At 40.6% G+C, this 18,606-nt stretch overlaps 1 long non-coding RNA gene and 1 pseudogene across 2 annotated transcripts in view; both read right to left on the bottom strand.

Moving 5' to 3' along the window:
* Nucleotides 1-18,606, bottom strand: part of LOC109373327 (uncharacterized) — a 436,631-nt gene that overhangs the window by 328,251 nt on the left and 89,774 nt on the right. The gene's annotated exons all lie outside the window — the stretch shown is intronic.
* On the bottom strand, nucleotides 3,329-17,188 carry LOC109373326 (translationally-controlled tumor protein pseudogene; annotated as a pseudogene).

The raw sequence follows: 18,606 nt of genomic DNA, 5'->3' as shown, positions 1-18,606 counted from the left end.
CCAATAGTACAATAACTCACAGAGCAGGAGTCCTCCACAGCCTAGCTCCACCAGATTCGTAAAGGTTGCCCTTCCTCCGCTTGATATCCTTATTAGCTTAACTAACGTTTAGGATAAAGTCAAAACTCCTTAAAATGTTTGATCTGACCACGGGCTACCATTGTCCACCTCACCCTGCTCCCTGCAACACACACCCTCTCTGCTTCAGCTATATTCCATCATTCTTGGAGATGCACATTTTTTTCACATCATCATACCCACCCCCCAGGATTAGGACACATCTGAAAATCATTGTAGAACAGGCAACTAATTGTTTTGGCCTTGTATGCACAAACATGAAAAGCACCAGCTTTAAAACTGTCAGAATGAGTGTTAGCTTGTAAGAAAAGCCCAGAAACAACAGTGGACCACCCTTTTAACCCCTAGGTACCAAATGTGGGGAGGTGGGGGAGTGAGGCGGTGAATCAGAGGCATTTAGCAATGTTACCCAACTGGGAATCTCAAAAGAAGACTCATTCCACATACTCACAATTACAGTTTCAGGGCCCAGCCCCAACGGCTTTCAGTTTGTCCATGAATTCTTTAAAGAAATGCTGTATCACCAACGCTCTTGACCATATTGTGTGGAAAAGTTTGAGGTTGATGCCTCTGAATCAAAGGTGGCTTTCAGAAGAATCGGACTCTAAATGTGAAGTAAATACTGAAAGCAAGTTATTCCATATATTTTTATTTTGCTATATTTGATAGAGTGCTATATGATAACATATATGTCCAATTAAGAATTTTAATAAAGCTCTTTCAAAAAGTATTAAAACTCTAGGTGATAAGAAACCTTTATGTTGTAGTTTAAATGGCAATGTCCCCTGCCTTAGGGATATATAAAATAAAGGCATATTTTAAAATGAATGGTGTCTCAGAGTAGATGAAATATGGTAAAACTAATTTATTCTCTTGCTTTCTCCAATCGCTGGACTGTCATGTGTTCTTTTTTCCTTTCCTAGAATGCTTCTCTCTCTCCTTCCCTGGTTAACTCCCACCCATCCTCTGAGTTTCAGCTTAATTTCAAAGAAGCCTTCCTTCACCTCCCACCTCCAACCTCAGACTGAGTTACCCCTGCTGTGTACCTCCACAGCACCCCATACTTCAGCTCTCATAACACAGTTATCATTCCTTACTCTGCTTGTCTAATTTTCTGTCTCCCCCCACAAGCTATAAACTTCTGGAAAACAGGGACTTCCTCTGTTCCTCACATTGTGCCTGCAAGAGTTGGCACTCAATAAATATTCATTCAGCAATGAATAAATTAACAACTGAATAAGTGTCTCCACTGCACAGCAAATAAATAAACGCATTCAATTTTGAACAGCGAAGCAATAAGAATTTTATCTCATAGATTGGAAAACTTAGGCACAGAAGGTAAGAGGCTAATTAATGATAAAAGCCAAAGTTAAAATGCCTTAATGTCCCCTGTAATAATAGTGACACCTCACATTTATTGAGCATTTACTATGTGCCTGGCCCCGTTCTGACTTCTGTGTATGTATAATCTCACATAATTCTCACAATAACGTCATTAGGTAGGTTATTAGTATTTCCAGTTTATGAAAAGAAAAATTGGCATGCAAAGAGGTAAGACTTCCTAAGATAACAAAGCTAATAAGGGGTGCAGCTGAGATGCAAATCCAGGCACACTCCAGGAACTGCACCCTCAACCACAACATCAGAGATGCTGCTAAATTGAGTCAGAATATTTAGCAATAGTAAATACTATTATTTACTAGCAGATCACCTCTTAAGAATGTACTTTCAAGCTAATCCAACACAAATAGTTTTATTTCAGTGGATATAAAAAAGAATTAAAGTCTAGCATAGTTGAAAAGACACTCTAATGCAAGTTCAGAACCCTTGGTTCTACACAGCTCACTCCTGAAGTAGCTATATAACCCTGGATGAATCACGTATCGTCCCTGGAACTCAGTGTCTTACTATTTAAAAAATAGTGGGGTAATGCAAACGTACTCGCAATCCTCTGATAGGGTCTGTCACTTTATCTCAAAGCAACTAACAGGTACACCAAGTGGAAGAAATCACCAGTGATTATTATCCTATGCCAAATATTGAATTCGACGATGTAACTTAAACTCCAGTGTTGGTTCTACAAAATTCAAATAATGTTTGGCAAGTGAAGGGCCCTTGATCCTCTACCTGAAAGCATAGGTTTTCACATTCCAACCACGGACTTTTTTTCCTTTCCTGCTATTGACAGTGTTTGCCTTGGTGGGGAGAGGGAAGCCCAGACTTGTGTTGACAGAGTTTGACTGTTGGGGAAAAGTACATACCTGGAGGGGGAACAGTGTTTAATAAGAAACAAGGCATCAGTCTCCACCTGACTCATTCCAAGTCGGGCCTCCCTCCACTGTTGCTTTGTCCCAACATTAGATCAGAGGCTCATGTGGAGACTTGCTGAAGTCAAATGCTATCAAAAACTCCAGCCCAGCTATGCTGGGGTGGAAAACAAGACTCTTGCCAGATGGGTGTTGGAGCCAAGGCTACTGAGAAGAGCTAGAGACACTCACCAGAGCTGCAGAGTGTAACCAGCCCTCACCTCTCAGGGTCACAAGGCTGCTGAAGCTATTCATATTTATCCAAAACTTTGGAAAATGCTTTTCTAAAAGTCAGTGGTATTCATTTTCTTTTCTGGACTTTGTAAGAAGTGAAAGGTCTATGAAGTCATCCCCATGCTGTACCTCGAAAACTATATTCCTGTTCCAAGGCATTCAATGTGTACAAGCTTCATGCTTGTACTCTGAGCTACATAAATTTGAGTGGATTGCTCAGCCTGTTAAAGATTAAGTCTCATAATGCCCACACTTGAGGATTAAATGAGATAACAAGTACACCTACATACAGTGTCCTTAATAAGAGAGAGCTCTTTTATAATTCATTTTTTTTCAATTGTATTAGTCTCTTTTCATTCTTTTGTTAATCTCTTCCAGAGTTAACTACTTCTGTTTGTAGGTGATGAAATGTCTAAGGAATTCACTTCAAATGTTGACTGTGCTGTGAGCATGGTCTTTCCCTTCACTTTAACTCAGAATTAAGACTTTTGACCTTTGCTTTTATATTCCAATCCCAGAAGCAGTTTTCACTGTAGAAGTTATCTGAAGACAATCATGCTTTATGGTAGTGGTCTACAAACGGGCTCTAGCTCCTCCAGGAACACTACACAGGATGGATTTAAATATGAACTAAATTAAGAGGCATTTTCTCAAATGAGCTTAAATGCATTTTATTTTTAGACAACCTACATGACCTGTTTTTCTTAAAAAGAATGCCTCCACTCCAAATAAGTCAAGGTCATGATAAATAAAGAGCTCAAGGTAACATCAGTCCCATTTGTTCTAGTGCTGGTCTGTGGATGAAAAGCAGCAGCCAGTTATGATGACGACAGGTGATGGATTCCAATGGCCAACTGTGTTAATATTTTTCCATTTCTAAACCATCCTTAAGGAAAATCACATATGAGGTCACACCATCCTCACGATAGTCCAGCAGAGCAACCATGCCATCTGGATTCATGTTTTCACCAATGAAGAACTGGTAGTTTTTGAAATTAGCAAGGATGTGCTTGACTTGTTCTGCAGCTCCTGTCATAAAAGGTTTTACTCTTTCTGGTCTCTGTTCTTCAAGTTTCCCTTTGATTGATTTCATGTAATCCTTGATGTATTTCTTGTAGGTTTCTTTTGTGAAGCTGGTTTCCAGCAAATGATGGTTCATGACAATATCAACACCAGTGACAAATGTGCTTCCAGTACTTTCACCCTCGGGTCCTTCAGCAGAGGCATTTCCACCAATGATCAAGTCATCAATGTCACTCTCTGTCCTACTGACCATCTTCCCCTCCACCTTCCAAGCACAGCCCGCCCGCGATCTCTGAGACCTTGTAGATATCGGAGAACACCTCATCATGGCTGATGGGGTCCAGGGAGATGACCATGATGGCGGCTGGAAGGAGACAATGACACCACTGGCTTAGCAGGGGCTCAGAATGAATGCAATGCAGCTGGAACGGCAATAGCAGGGAGGAAGGAGAGGGCAGAAAAGCTATAATTCTTTCACTGAATGGCACCACAAGGTCAATCATTTTTAAATCCTCTAAACCAATCAAATTTGGGGGGTAAGCTCTTACACTAAACAATTTTCTAGAAAATTATTTTTCTGTGGCTTAGAATAATTCATCTTCACACAATTAGAAAGGAAAAAATGTTAATAGATAGATGAGAGAGATAAATCGCATTCCTAAGTTAGTATATATTCATTCAACAAACATTTAAAAGCACCAGGCTTTGAATAGGGTAACATTGCTTCCTTTCTAAAGCACTTTGACTTACAACATTTTTTTCACAAGCATTCATTCATTTGATCCCCCACCCCCCACCACCACCACCGTATTCTATGAAAATAGACAAGGATCCTTATTCATTTATTGGAGGTGGGCATGAAAGACATAAAGAACAGTCGAGTCAGTGCTATAAGATCATAGTCCTTCATATCACACACACCTGGGATTGCAAGAGAAGGAGTTACTAATATGACTGGTCAAAATTCTGGATCATTTTTCATGTCATATTTTTTTTTGAGGTCAGGTTACTGTGTGTTAAAGGTATAAACCCATCTATCCCTTTGCCTTCTCCATGTGGCTGGAAGTATACATTCAAGCAAGCCAACCATTATCTTCATATACGGGCCTGAGCATGCTGGCCCTTGACTCTCCATATATAACTGAGCTGGTCAGAAGGACTGAGATTCCAGCTTTCCCCCTAGTCTTCAGCATTTTCCCAGTCTCCACAGTGAGGGTTACTGGGTACTCCTAAGGCTGATTAGAATGTAGCTGCTGCCCCTTGTCTCTATTTCCATTGGAAAATCACCTAGAAGGAGAAGTGTCTGGTAGGGTAGATCTAAGCCTTCCCAGGTCCTTGGACAGAAAACTTTTCAAAATCCCACCTTGATTCCTGACACCTCTGTCACCCTCTTTCTTTAAGCCTGGCCTCTTTCCTCTGCTCCCCGCCATTCACAGGTCCCTCACCCTACACTCATCCCCTACAGTCATCCCCTAAACCTTGCAGACACCCCAGCCTGTGCTCCTCTGGGCTCTGAGCCCAGAAGGCCTTTCCCTGGCTTCTATCAAATGCTGCTGTCCTTCAAGACACACGGCCAATCCCTCCTCTACCTGAAGTCTTCCATGATCCCTGTCAGAATAAGCTCTCCCTCCTCTGGCTCACATAGCACTTAATTTTTCATTCCGTTATAGCACTGACTTCATTCTGCCTCATGTTTCAAAAAGTTGTTTACAACAGGTCAGTCTTTCCCACAGGACTGGAAGCAACTCAAAAGCAGGGAGACTGACTTAGTCACTTCTGACATTCCTCAGCCTCTACCATTGTGCTTTGCAAACCACAGATGCACAATAATATATTGGGGAGCCCAACAATATCCCAATAAACCTGATCAGAAGAATTATATACATTATACTATATATACTTAATATAATACAAATATTATATATATTGCATTTGTTTTTTGAAAAGAAATATATGTTTGATTGTTTGTTTAGCTTGAAGACCAGGTTAAGTTGTTAAAGAACCCAGTATCAGAAATTCCAGTGGCATTGAACATTTTGTGGGCCTTCTGAAGGATAAGTGGAAAATACTTTGCCAGGAACAGGAAAGAACTCATCAAAGCAAGCACCATCTTTGGCCTGCCTGTGAGTCTACTTGTTTTCCTGTTTTCCTCTCATTTTTAATTACAAAACAAGCTGCCTCCTGTGTTTCCTTTTTCTGCTACTGGAACACACTTTCAGTGAGCTTTGAGTGTTGGTCCAAACACTGATGCAGGAAGTGCTAGTCGGCAAACCTGGACCTTGGTTTTAAAGGCCTCGGAGGGATTCCAACACCCCGGGCCAACACTCAGACCTCACCGTGTGCTCTTGCTTGTGTCCGAGGGCCTGATGCAGCTTCTAGGAGATAGTGGGAAGAGCACAAGGTGTGGGGGCTGGAGAGTCCAGTCAAGTTTTATTCCTGTCACTTGCTCCTTAAAAGACCTTGTGCAATTTGCTTGACTGCTCTGAACCTCAGTTTCTTCATCTGTACACTGGAACTGGTGAGGCTTAAATGAGTTTTCTGAAAAAACGCATGTGAAAATATTTTGTAGACTCTGACTCTCTAGAAAATAAGGTGCTATCATTCTCACAAAGGGATGAAACATGTCTCCCCCAGAAAGAAAACTGCCATGGTCCAGTTTGGGGTAAAGGATAAATAACTATTACTAAAAGATAGCTGGGAAGAGAAGGTCCGATGCTGTCTCCTCTGAGGACTTACCAAAAGCGTAAGTGCTCAGTGACCGGAAAATACAGCCCTTCGTAAATAGGTTGCTGCTTTCTTCCCACTCTTCTCCAAGACTCTCTCTCATCATCAGATTGGCTCTCAGGATAAAAACTCCAGGCAAAAAGGAGCCCTACCTCTGGGTGCCTCTGGAGAGGCATGTTGTTGTTGGCTCCTCTGCCAACAATCTGCTGTCAAGTTTAGTTAAGGAGGCCCTGACAATGAGACTGTGTTCCCACCCGACATTTCTTCACTTGCCATAGGCAGGCAGGTCGGTGGAGCCAGCAGCCGACAGCTGTGTTTACAGCTTCACATCACCATCGTTAATTAATGAATTCTGGGCCTGTTTCTCACCCTGAATAGATGGTGATGGTGGCAGGTTATCCTGGCAGGAGAGCTGCACAGCATCTGGGCACTGGTCCTAATTGGAAGCAGTGCAGGGCATATCGTGGGGTTGGGTAAAACTGGCTGACATAGAGAGAGTCATCTTTATGAGATATAGAGAGCATGAGGGCTAACCATGGGCTTCTCCCATTCTGCTTCAGGCTTCAGTTACAATAAAGATGCTCGTTCAGTGGGTCTGGAATGGAGCCGGAGTTTCTGCATGTCTATAAGGCTCCCAAGGGATGCCCTTGCTTTTGTGCCTGCAGACAACACTGCAGAATGGATAGGCCTTATAGAGTTTAGTTCACCTGAAACAATTATGACATATACATGCCATTATGCCAAGTACTCCCACCCCTTACCCATAGCAGAGATCAATACTTGTTCAAACACGTTTTCCTCCTGAGCCCAGAGAGGACCATTGGATAGAGTGCAGTAGAGGGCTGGTGCTACTCTATAGGAGTGATGATGTGAGATGAAACCTGCTGGTCACCTTGACCTAAAGTGCTGATGTGAGTCCCATCCATCAACATGACAAAGAAATTCACTTAGAAAATCCACTTGCTTTCTCAGCCCTTACTGTCCTAGCTCCAAAACTCTGTCTCCTAGACACATTAGCCACAGTTAATTAGATATATCTTTCCTTCTAGCAAAGATAAGCAAGCCTGTCTTTCCAACTAGGATGCAAATGGCTTGAGGATGGGACATATTGTCTACTTCTTTTTAGTAACTACCTAAATATCACTTTGAGCCTCAGTTTCTTCATCTACAAAATAAGGACAATAACACTTTCTCATAAGGTTGTTGGTAGAATTAATAAGAAATAAGTGTGAAGCACTTAGCATAGTGCTCTGCAAAGACTCAGACTCAGTAGTTGATTACTATCATTATTCCCCAACAATGCCCAATGCAATGCCATACACAAGGCAAATGTTCAGAAAATACTGCTATGGGAAGCCAAGATGCAGAAGGGAGCAAGCACTGAATTAGGAGCCGAAAATGAAGGTCACAATACCAGCCCTGTCCCTCTACCTCTCTGAACATCCATGTCTTAGGTATACAGAAACATTGGATAAATTATTTTTATGATCAATTTTAGCTCTGACATTCTATGTATTGATAACATTACATAACACTCCTACACAACATTCCAGCATTTAAAAAAATCTGTATAGAATCCTGTGTATGCAGTGGGAGCAAAAGAAAAAAATATATACTACTTCCAAAACCTAGTTTAGGCAAAAATTCAAGCTCTCCGTTTTCACCTGAATGATTGGTTTCCTACCACTGGAGGGCGTGCAGTGCTTGGTTGTAAAATATCCTTCTGGGTTTCTGCGCTCTTGCTCACAACTTCAATTTTCAGTCAATTGAATTGGAATCAGAATCAAAGAAACTACCTTCCTCATTTGACAGGCTTAACAGACGAGGTGTAGCCCTGAGAGATTATGTGAGTTGGAAAAGTCAACATAGAGAAGTCTAAGTTCCCTTGTCCGTTTCACAAATCTCCCGCAAAAGCCTGACCCTGGTACCTTTGAAGATGGCCCAGTATATTGAACGGGTTTAGTTCACAGACAGTCAGATCCATTTAATGGGCTCTAGAAGGTTTGCTCCATTTTGACCTGGGGTATGAATGGTGCCAAAGGTGGAAGAAATGGTGCTTTCTAGCCAGCCAGTTTTTACTGAAACTTAGAGTGCACTGCACCAGAGGAATGGGTAGTGCCATGGAAATGAGAGAGTCCCATCGTTTAAAGAGCTCCCAAACTAATTAAGGTGACTAAATATAAAATAGAATGGCTGGGAAGGGACACAGAGGAGGGCCAACCTTGAAGGAACTTTAGATATCAACTCTTAGGAATATAGACTCTCTCTCTCTTCTCTCTCTCCGCCCCTCTCTCTCTCTCCATGAGATCAATTGACTAAAGTTCTATGTTGAAAACAACTGAGTGGCCTCTTCCCGATTTAGAAAAAAATGAGTGCTGTGATCAATTATTCATGTCTGCCATGAATGGAGTAGGATATGCATGTACTTACCAACCCTGATTTCCAATCCAGGCCCCAATTTTTTTTATTTTTTTCCAGTTAGGGAAACTAAGTTCCCAAGGAAACTAAGGAAACTAAGGAAAGGTCATGCAGCTAAGTGACAAGGGGTAATTTTTCAAAGAACTATAACCCTGAGGCAGATCACTCCCGGGATGGAGGGGTGAGTAGAGGAGGAGCACCCGTGTGCTTTCTGTTCTGAAAGCCCCGCATGGTTCTTCTGCCTCAGCTAAGTATTCCTGGCACCCTTTGAACCAATTTTGATTTTTCTTCTGAAAAGATCCTATGATTTCTTCTTCCCTTTTCATTGATTTCCTATGCAATATTTGCTGTTTATAAAAAGAATGTATTCAACACCTAAGTAGTAAAGCATAAAATATAATAAACACCCACAATTCACCCCTTAATTTATAAAACAGAAGCTACTTGTGCGCCCCTCCCTTATGCCACCTTCTCTACTTCCTGGCTAAGTGTATCCGCTCTCTTCAGTTTTGCCTTTTTTCCTCATTCTCTTAGTTTCTCTTTTGAGCTTTAATACTCATGTGTATATCCTTAGACACTGTATTTTTTTTTCTGTTTCACTTGTTTTTAAATGCTATGCAAATAGAATCATACAGTTTTCATTCTTTTGCATTTTGATTTTCCTCTCACAATTACATTTCAAAGGAACTCAAATGATCTACCATCCATCTCCTTAATTCTTTTCCTTCCATGTGCATTATTTTCCTAATTTTGAAGAATACTGGGTAAAGGTCTGGGACTTAATCAGAGAAACAGGTTCTCCATAAATAAACCTAATGGGACAATTCTGACATGTGCTCTTTTCCCAACAAATCCCATTCTCTCACTCCAGTGTCATAAACCCTCCCTGTGTGAGCTGTGCCCTATTCTCTCTGTCTCTTCACCTATGCATGTGTGTCCCTCTGATTCTCTGCAATGATTGTCAGGAGTCCCCTAATCCCCTTTGAATATAATCTGTTCTGTTTTAGTCTTCAGATTTCTTTTCAACCTCAAAAGAAACCTAAATTGAGCAAAGCAAGTTTGCTCAGTTCATTTTCAAATTCACCTTAAGGGAAACCTAAGTATCAGTCACATAGGAAGATAATATTCTTCTCTTGCATTTAAAGAGAACCCCAATTCCATTCTGGACACACAAAGCAAGATCTGACCTTTAAAACCTAAAACAACCTATGTTTTTTTCAAGATTCTCCTATTGGGTCTTCTCTGAAAACAGTCGGTTATATGAAGATGAAAAAAATGGTTAATAACTGCTGTGAACGTAAAGATGATATACTCTGCCCTGTCCACACTGCTCTAGGTTTTGCAAAGAATGTTTCCTGATTTCTCTCCCTTCCTTAATTAAGATGTTAACAACAAGTTGTTAAGAACTTGTGTTTTGTGTGAGTTGTCCATTAGGGAATTTCAACTGGATAAGGAATCCTGACTTTGTCTCAAGTCCTGCCCCCATCATATTAATAAAGTAGCATGGTTGAAAAGTGATTTAAAACGTCTTTTATGCCCTACAAGCTAACAGTAAGCTCTTAATATTTGCCTAATATATGTCATGAGATATTTAGAAATCTCTAATATTGAGACCATCTATGGCATATTAATTTTCCCTGGTAAGTATATATTTAACCTTGCAATGCAATACACATCTTAACTTAATTTCAACTGATAGAACTGACCACTCCCTCCTTTTTGAACTATTCTTCCTTTGATTTCCATTCTGTCGGTTTACTTCATTGGCTCTCCCTCCTCTATTAAACCGATAAACATGGAAGTCCTCAAAGCACAGTACTGAGCCCTTTATTATATTTCCTCCCTTGACACTTGAACCTCAAGGGTTCTTACTTCTTCCCAAGGCTTCAAAGACCATCCATATGCCAGTGATTCTCATATTTATATCTCTATTCCAGCTGGTTCTTTCAACGTCCTAATCAATACCTCCAACTGCTTATTGCATGCTTGTGCTTTGATATCTGCTTCACATACCAATAACTGGACTCCTGATTATCTCCTTCAAGCCTCTTACTCTGGCCGTCTTCGCCACCTCAGCTAATGTCACTTTATCTGTCCAGCTGTTCAAGCCAGGCGACTGGAGTCATCCTTGCCTCATTCTTCCCTTTCATTCAATCCATCACCAAACCTGCAATTCCTACTTCCAAAATACATCTCAAATCCATCCACTTTTTTCTGTCATCATTGCTACCCTCTAAGTCTAAACTGCCATGGCCTCATCTGTCCCTTTCCAATGCATTAACTACACAAATATTAACACACAAAGCAGCCAGAGGACCCTTCAAAATGATACATCAGATCATTTCACTGTCTGGTTCCAATCTCTTCAGTGACTTCTCTTTGCATTGTAATATGCCCCAGATTCTTTATAGGGCTGGCTGAGCATGCTGTGATCTGGTCATGCCGCCTCCCCAGCCTCACCTGCTACTCTCCTGGCAACCACTCTGCCCAGCCACTCTGTTCCTTGAAATGTGTCAAATCAACACAGAGAAACCCTAACAAACTGGAACGCTCTGAGTAAGTGAGGAATAAGCAAAACAAGTTTTGTGTTTCTGCTATTTTTGGTTGAAAGTGTTTCCAGGAAGTATGAATCCTCTGTGGTGCTCTGGAAGTCAAAGTCAGCGAAAAGGACAGTTTTTTTCAGGTTCTTTGTAAACTGAAAATCTGACAGCGCTTTGGCGCCATTTTTCACCAATGACAACTCCACCAATTACTGTTCAGGGTGAAGATGAAAAGGCATAGGATTGAATTTTTACTGTTTACAAAATTCACTTGCATGGACTCTTTGCTATTTTTACTGCATTTTTAAGAAAACTATGCTATTTACCTAGCTGTGTATTAATTGGCCTCTTGTTCTTAACAGTGGAGTAAGGACAGAGATTCTTATTAGTTAATACCCACAGTTCATCAATCTTAATTATTATGTAGTCAAGGTAGTCTTCATCTGTGTGTGTATGTGTATTTGTGTATGCAGCTCTGTGTCATGGGAAAATTATTTAAATTTTCTGATGCTCAGTTTTCTCATCAATAAAAGGAGATGATAGGGCAGGCAGAGTGGCACATTGATTGAGTTGACTTGGGACGCCAGCTCTGAGCAGTAGGGCCCTGGTTTGGATCCCACATGTGGGCCAGTGATGCTGTGCCCTCTACAGCTAAGATGGTGAACAACAGCTCGACCTGGAGCTGGGCTGCCATGAGTTGTCGGCAACGGTGTAGCCTGCAGTGGGTGCACTTTCGTGAACTGCCATGAGCCACCGTGAGCAGCCGTCCAATGGCCGGCGAGCAACTGCCTCACCCGGAAAGAGAGAAATGATAATACCAACCTGGGCCAGTGAAGCGACGTCATCCACAACTAGACTAAAGCACAAAATGACAGCACCTTCTCTGTTCCCCTTCCCCGATTCCCCAACGCTGTTCCCCTCCACCAATTCCCCAATAAAAAAATCTTTTAAAAAAAAGGAGATGATAAAATCAAGGCTGTAATAAATCTATATGAAGCATTTAGAACAGTAAGCCCTCAAGTTGATTATCATTAGTAAATGGGGAGGAGGAATTCATAAATAAATCTCCCTCTTATATTTTATCTCACTTTCTCCCAAACCAAAATTATCTCACTTCACTATTACCAACTGTTAAGATTTTAGGCTCATAAACACTATATAATTTCATCTTCGCAATGACACCTTTCTACTCTCCAAAAAGACATTCCAGGGTTGGGCAGTGGTTAAGAGACCCTATTCATGCCACAGTGGCCATGTTTGGTGCCTTGCAAACACTCCTCTTTCTGAACATAAATGCTTTTAAAACAGTATGTTGTTATCTCAAAGCCTGGCCTCTGGGTTTTAGATAAGCTGAGACTTTCCATCAATCTTCTTTCCTGCTCATGGTAAACATCATCTCTTTGAGTACGCCCTGTCTTTCTTGTAGGGCTCCAAACAAGTCAGGTATTCAAACAGAAGGCTCCTGACACTGCCATGAAGAAGGATGACTCCGGAAGGGGTTTTTCATGTTACACCAGATTTGAAGGCAAAAGGGTCAGGTTGGGCAACTTGGGTCCTCCATCAATAATCCATACAGGACAGGATCATCAATTCCCTTCATCTCAACCAAGACCTATGATCACTCAGTTGGAGGCTGAGCTAATGGCCCCGGATAATCTAACATTCTTTCTCTTACTAGTTTAGCCTCAAATAAAGCACCATGGGCCTATCCAAAACCAGCAAGATTTCAAGAAAGTTGGGTAGTTTCCAGCTGTACATACAAAATGACATCTTTACAGGATGGGAGATAAAAATGCAGGGGAGAGGTAGGTTTCTTTGCAAAAATTTATTGAACAATTTTAAGGAGTGATCATACAGGGATTCAAATGACTACAGCAGGAGATCAGACAAGAAAATCACATGGATATTTCTTTAAGTTCCCTAATTAACTTATACTGCAAAGCAGGGTAAATGAATTAATAATAAAATAACAGAATGTAAAGAATGACACTTCCATCTCTACAAATGAGAGATTCATGCTAGCAGATTAGAGGTCATTGACCAAACACAATGCTAACCATTTCAGTAATTCCTGAATATAATGATTATGTCATTCCTGTTTTTATTAGCATAAATTTTTAAACAAGAGAGTCAATAAATGCCTGGGCAATGTGTAAGGCATTGTAAGGCCAATTTGTAAAAATTATCTACACCGAAAGAGTCATGGGTAAACCTGGTTTCAGTTATTAAGGGGGAAATGCACACAAGTGAAACAAAACAAGTGTAGTCTGTAGCTCTAGAAGAATTAGAAACAGGGATATTTAAAGAAAACCAGTTGTTAACTTCACAGCAACAGTGGCCCAGCACATACAACTTTGGGATTGGAATTCATTCTGTATAGGTGAAAATGTGAAAGAGATGTGGTATGTCACCAGGAGATGTCTGTCCTGACAGCAGATTACTGGTTCACTGAGTCTCCTGTGTGTGTGTGTGTGTGTGTGTGTGTGTGTGTGTGTGTGTGTGTGTTGCAATTTGTTATGTTAAATTAATCCAAAAAAGAACAATAATGTTTTAAAGGTTTGTGCTTGTAAGGAACTTTTTTTTTACCTTCCAGGGCACTTCCATAGCTGTAATCTTATGTAATCTTCTCTCCAGGATCCAGGAGATCCATTTGTAAACCAAAAGATCAAGAATGAGGCACCAAGTTTTGGATGGGCCACTCTGATCACATGTCACATTGGAGGTCAGAGTTTTATGGCTCTTGAGCAACCTTCTACATGATCCCAAAAAAGGGAATGCAAAGATACAGACACCAGAACTTAATATAATTTTGAGGTTGTTTCTAACAGTTTATGCAAAGAGGTAAAACAAAAAATGCTCAAAGGAGCCGCTGCTTCAGAAAAAGGACTTGAAAAACCATGCTCAAGCTTTCAATTTTCCTTTTTTTCTTTACCTCTTACCCTTCTACCTGTCCTTTGATTTGCCCTTTCTCCATTAATATCTATATTTCTAACTTGTTAGATTTTCAAATATCACATCCTTTGCAGAACTAAACTGTAGTGTTGAAGATTTATCTTGAACAACAATACAATACATAATATTTAATTTCCTGCAACATGAGGTCATATTATTATTGAATTTAACATTTTAAAACCATTGAATTTGAAATGAAAATAGAAAATGTCTTTTTAAAACAAGCTAAATTAGTCATTTGTTTCCAAAAATTCATCAATCTCCTTTTTTTTTTTCCCAGAGTGAAAATTTAAAAAAAGGAAAATGCTGTTAATGAGGTTATTAGCACTTCCGGCTGGCCCTGTTTTATTCTTAAGCTCCCCTAGGTTTCTACTCGAAAACCAAATACAACAAGAAAAACCTTTTCTTTCTCCAAGTTTTAATTTTCAGAAGTAAGTAATGCAGACAGATACAAACAGCCATGTACTCTCTCAGTCTTCTCTTCTTGCTTCCCAAAGGAAGCAGGAACAGAAAGAGGATAAAGGAGAGAAGGGCTGAGATGAAATGGAACTAGGATAATGTTCGAAACATCAAATCTACTCATGACATTCCCCTTCTTAAAGGCTTTCATGTCTATCCACAGCCACAGAACAGCCCATACCCTTAGAGAGAAATTCAAGAGTCCCTCACTTATCCTTCTCTGTCTCATCCCCCATGATGCTTAACTCCAGCCACACCAGTCTGCCAGAGTTTCTCTAGACACACTCTGCACTTTCAAATCCAATCCCCCCACTATACAGCGGTTCCTTACAGACAATGGCTGGTCTTTGCAGTATTTGTCATCTTGTGCCAGCTTGCAGAATGCCGCATTCATACTTATAGTCTATGAGTGTTTATTAAATTGAGATTCCTGGATGGTATTTATAGTCTCCCATTTTGTCAGCTTTCTTATACTACTTATTAATAGGTTAAGAAGTCATCATGTGTAGCCTAACACATGGAGGAAATGCACTCATGGATAAATTGTAAATCGTATACCTTTTCAGAAGAGGAATTTAAACATATATTTTTAGAAGTGGAGTTGCACTCTAAACCTGGCAATTCCACTTCGGAAAATTTGTTCTACGGAAATAATCCTGTGTACATACAAGCAAGTTCATCACAACAATGTTTATAATATTAAAGTGTTACACAAAAAATCAAATTCCCAACAAGAGATTCATTAACTAAATTATGGCTCATTCATACAGTAAAACGGAATGGAATCTAGCCTATAGCCCAACATCAGGGAGAGTGTTTACTCAATAAATGTAGAACAATAAAATGCAAATGAAATAGAAGTATTTTCAGCTTCGGAAAGATGACAATGTTATGTTAATAAATAAAAAATGTAGTCTGCATATTAAATTCAATTTTTTAAACAAAAAAATGTATTTTATTCATAGAAAATGGCTAAAAGAACGTGAGTATTTTAAATTAGTTGGGTGACCATGAGAGTTTAAAATAAAAAAATTAAATACTATGAAGTCAGGTAAATACTGTACTTCAATAGAAACATGTCAAACCGCTACAGGCAAGCTTCCATCTGAATGAAGCAATCCAGAAAAAGGCCATTAGCTTAATGTCTTGTAACTTGCAAGCCACTGAAAAGTCTTAGCCCCATCAGTGGGACAACCCAGATACACACTAGAAGACTCCACCATGGAAAGCTGAAATACCCCATTACATAAGCAATAATAGTCCTTACATCAGCTAATGCATTTTGAAAAGAACCAAAATTTGTATTTTTTTCAGAACTCCTTATTACCCCCGTCTCACCACCCACATGCTCAGCTCAATCATTTCATCAAAGGGAGCATGAAACTGTTTTGCTACATCCCACCCCCAATCCCATTTGAACAGAGTGAGCTTGAAACCCATTCATCAGCGAGAAAAATCTCAACAAGAACATCTTAAAAACACACAGAGAAAGATAAACAGAAAACTGAATTACATTCTCTTGGACATTTCAAACCCCCGTGGGATTTCAAATTCCATTTTAGGTCATTATTGGGTAGCTTCATAGATTCCCTACTAACCAGGCACCCGTGGGCTTAAAACAGAGTTCTCAGTCTCCAAAAATGAAGATGTTATCAGCAGGGAAGTGAAGGGCCTGGGAAGCAGCTGGTTGCTTTTACAGGGACGGACGCATCTGGAAGGAGATTCAGCCTGGCTTCTGACTATAAACAGGAATTAGTAAGGTAGAAGCAGGACAAATAAGCACAGTGCCTGAGAGACCATTCCCAGAGAGCAGGCCCCTGTAAGAGGACCAGATACTCAAACCCTCCCTGGGCTTCTGCCAGACTCAGAGGTGGGAGCAGGTGGACGAGCTTTAGAGTGGACAAGCCTGATTAGCATACTGGTTCAGTCACCTCATAAGAGTATGTGCTGGGCAAGTGACAAAACTCCTGGGCCTCGGTTTTCCTGCCAGAAAATGGGTGCAATAACATCTACCTCATGGGGTCATTGGGAATAATTAGAGCTCATGTAGGAACTCGTAATAGCTAGCACATCATGAATACTAAATAAATGGTGACATTAGTATTTGAGGAGGGGAAGAGAAACCCAGAAGGCTACAGGAAACATTTTTTAGGAAAGGGAAGATTTCCAAATACAGTATTCTCTTTTAGTTTCAGATCAGCCAACATCCAACAACCAGGGTAGAAGGCACCAGCTGAACTCACTCTCTTCATCCAGCTAGAGGTCAGTGTAACTCCAGTCTCTCTGAGGATGGAAGCGGAAATCCTACAGCCTCTTTTTAGAGACTCTGTCTGCTTTTCCAGCCTCACGCTCTTTGGTGTCCTTTCCTACACTTTTCAGAATGGATTCACTGTCAAGGGCAAGCATGTCCCTGTCATCAGAACATGTCATCAAACCCTTACCTGTTGCTGTGATTTGAGGAATTCTGAAGCATAGATTTTAAAAAACAAAGGGGGAAGGGATTAAAGAGAACAAGAATTACCAGTTGAAACTGGCATTCTTCACGGATGGTGCATTTGAGTTATTGGAGTTTAATCATAAACCCCTTATTTGGAAATGCAAAACTCATGATGTTCAGGGGCCTGACATTTTTCAGCTCCCTGCCAAATGGATCTCCCTTGCTTGAATGAGGTGAGAAGAAAGACCAGGGTCATTTCCCATCACCTTGAAGACCAGCACAATCTCTTTCTCCCTCTCTCTCTCTCTCTCTCTCTCTCTCTCTCTCTCTCTCTCTCTCTCTCTCTCTCTCTCTCTCTCTCTCTCTCTCTCTCTCTCTCTCTCTCTCTCTCTCTCTCTCTCTCTTTCTTTCTCTCTGTCTCTCTGTCTGTCTCTGTCTGTCTCTATCTTTTTCTGTCACACACACACACACACACCCAGTTCCCCATAAGGATGATAAAAGCAATGGCTAAAGCAAAGTGACAAACAGCCTTCCTGGGGCAAAAGGCTCACTGGCCTGGAAGGAATCTTAGACATCATGTCCCCTATCTGTCCGGTAAGATTTCATCTAAAATCCTTCCCGGCTGAGTGGAGATCAGGCCAGTCTAAAAGATCATCATAAAGTCAATCATCCTATATTCATTCATTCATTCATTCATTTATCCTAACAACAGACGTTTATTAAATGTTAATAATAACAATAATAAAAGTCTACATTTATTAAGACCCTACTATGCACCTAGTATAATGGTGAGCAAAGCAAGCAACATGCACAGAGTTAAAGGCCTTCCATAGGAGGGAGATATTAACTAAATAACTACTAGCAATAAATATATAATTACAACCTCTAGCAAGTGCTCTGCAGGAGACATTCAGAGAGCTGTAAGAGCGTCTTATGTAGAAACCTGAGTTCATCTGTGGAAAACCTTGGTTTGTTCAGGGAACTAAACAAAGGGACATGTACACAGAGCAAGGAGAGTAGGAGTCTAGAGAAGTGGTCAGGGCTGGGCTATGCTGGTCTCCTTAAGCATAGAAAGGATTTTGGTCTTTATCCTGAGCAATGGGAAGACAATGAAGGATATTCATGGAATCAAATCTGAAAATAAGGCAAAGAGCAGAGCTAGTTTATATCCATTTCATTAGAGCTTGGGCCTCTGGAGTCCAGGGCTACAGATTCAGACCCCCTAAAAGCTAAACAGTGTCACAGAGAGATAACATTCTAAATGCATCTCCCATGCCAGCCACACTCTCTCAGAGGCTATTTATGACCTACCACCATTTGAATCTGACATATTTATTGAGGTCCCCCTGACCTCCACCCCATGTCTGACCCCATGTTGGCAGCTGGGGAGAGGCAAGTAGTCAAAATAAGACACAGATAAATCATTCAAATCCCA

This window comes from Hipposideros armiger, unplaced genomic scaffold, assembly GCF_001890085.2.
Source record: "Hipposideros armiger isolate ML-2016 unplaced genomic scaffold, ASM189008v1 scaffold_707, whole genome shotgun sequence".
Taxonomy (NCBI): Eukaryota; Metazoa; Chordata; class Mammalia; order Chiroptera; family Hipposideridae; genus Hipposideros; species Hipposideros armiger.
This window is presented reverse-complemented; position numbering and strand designations above follow the sequence as displayed.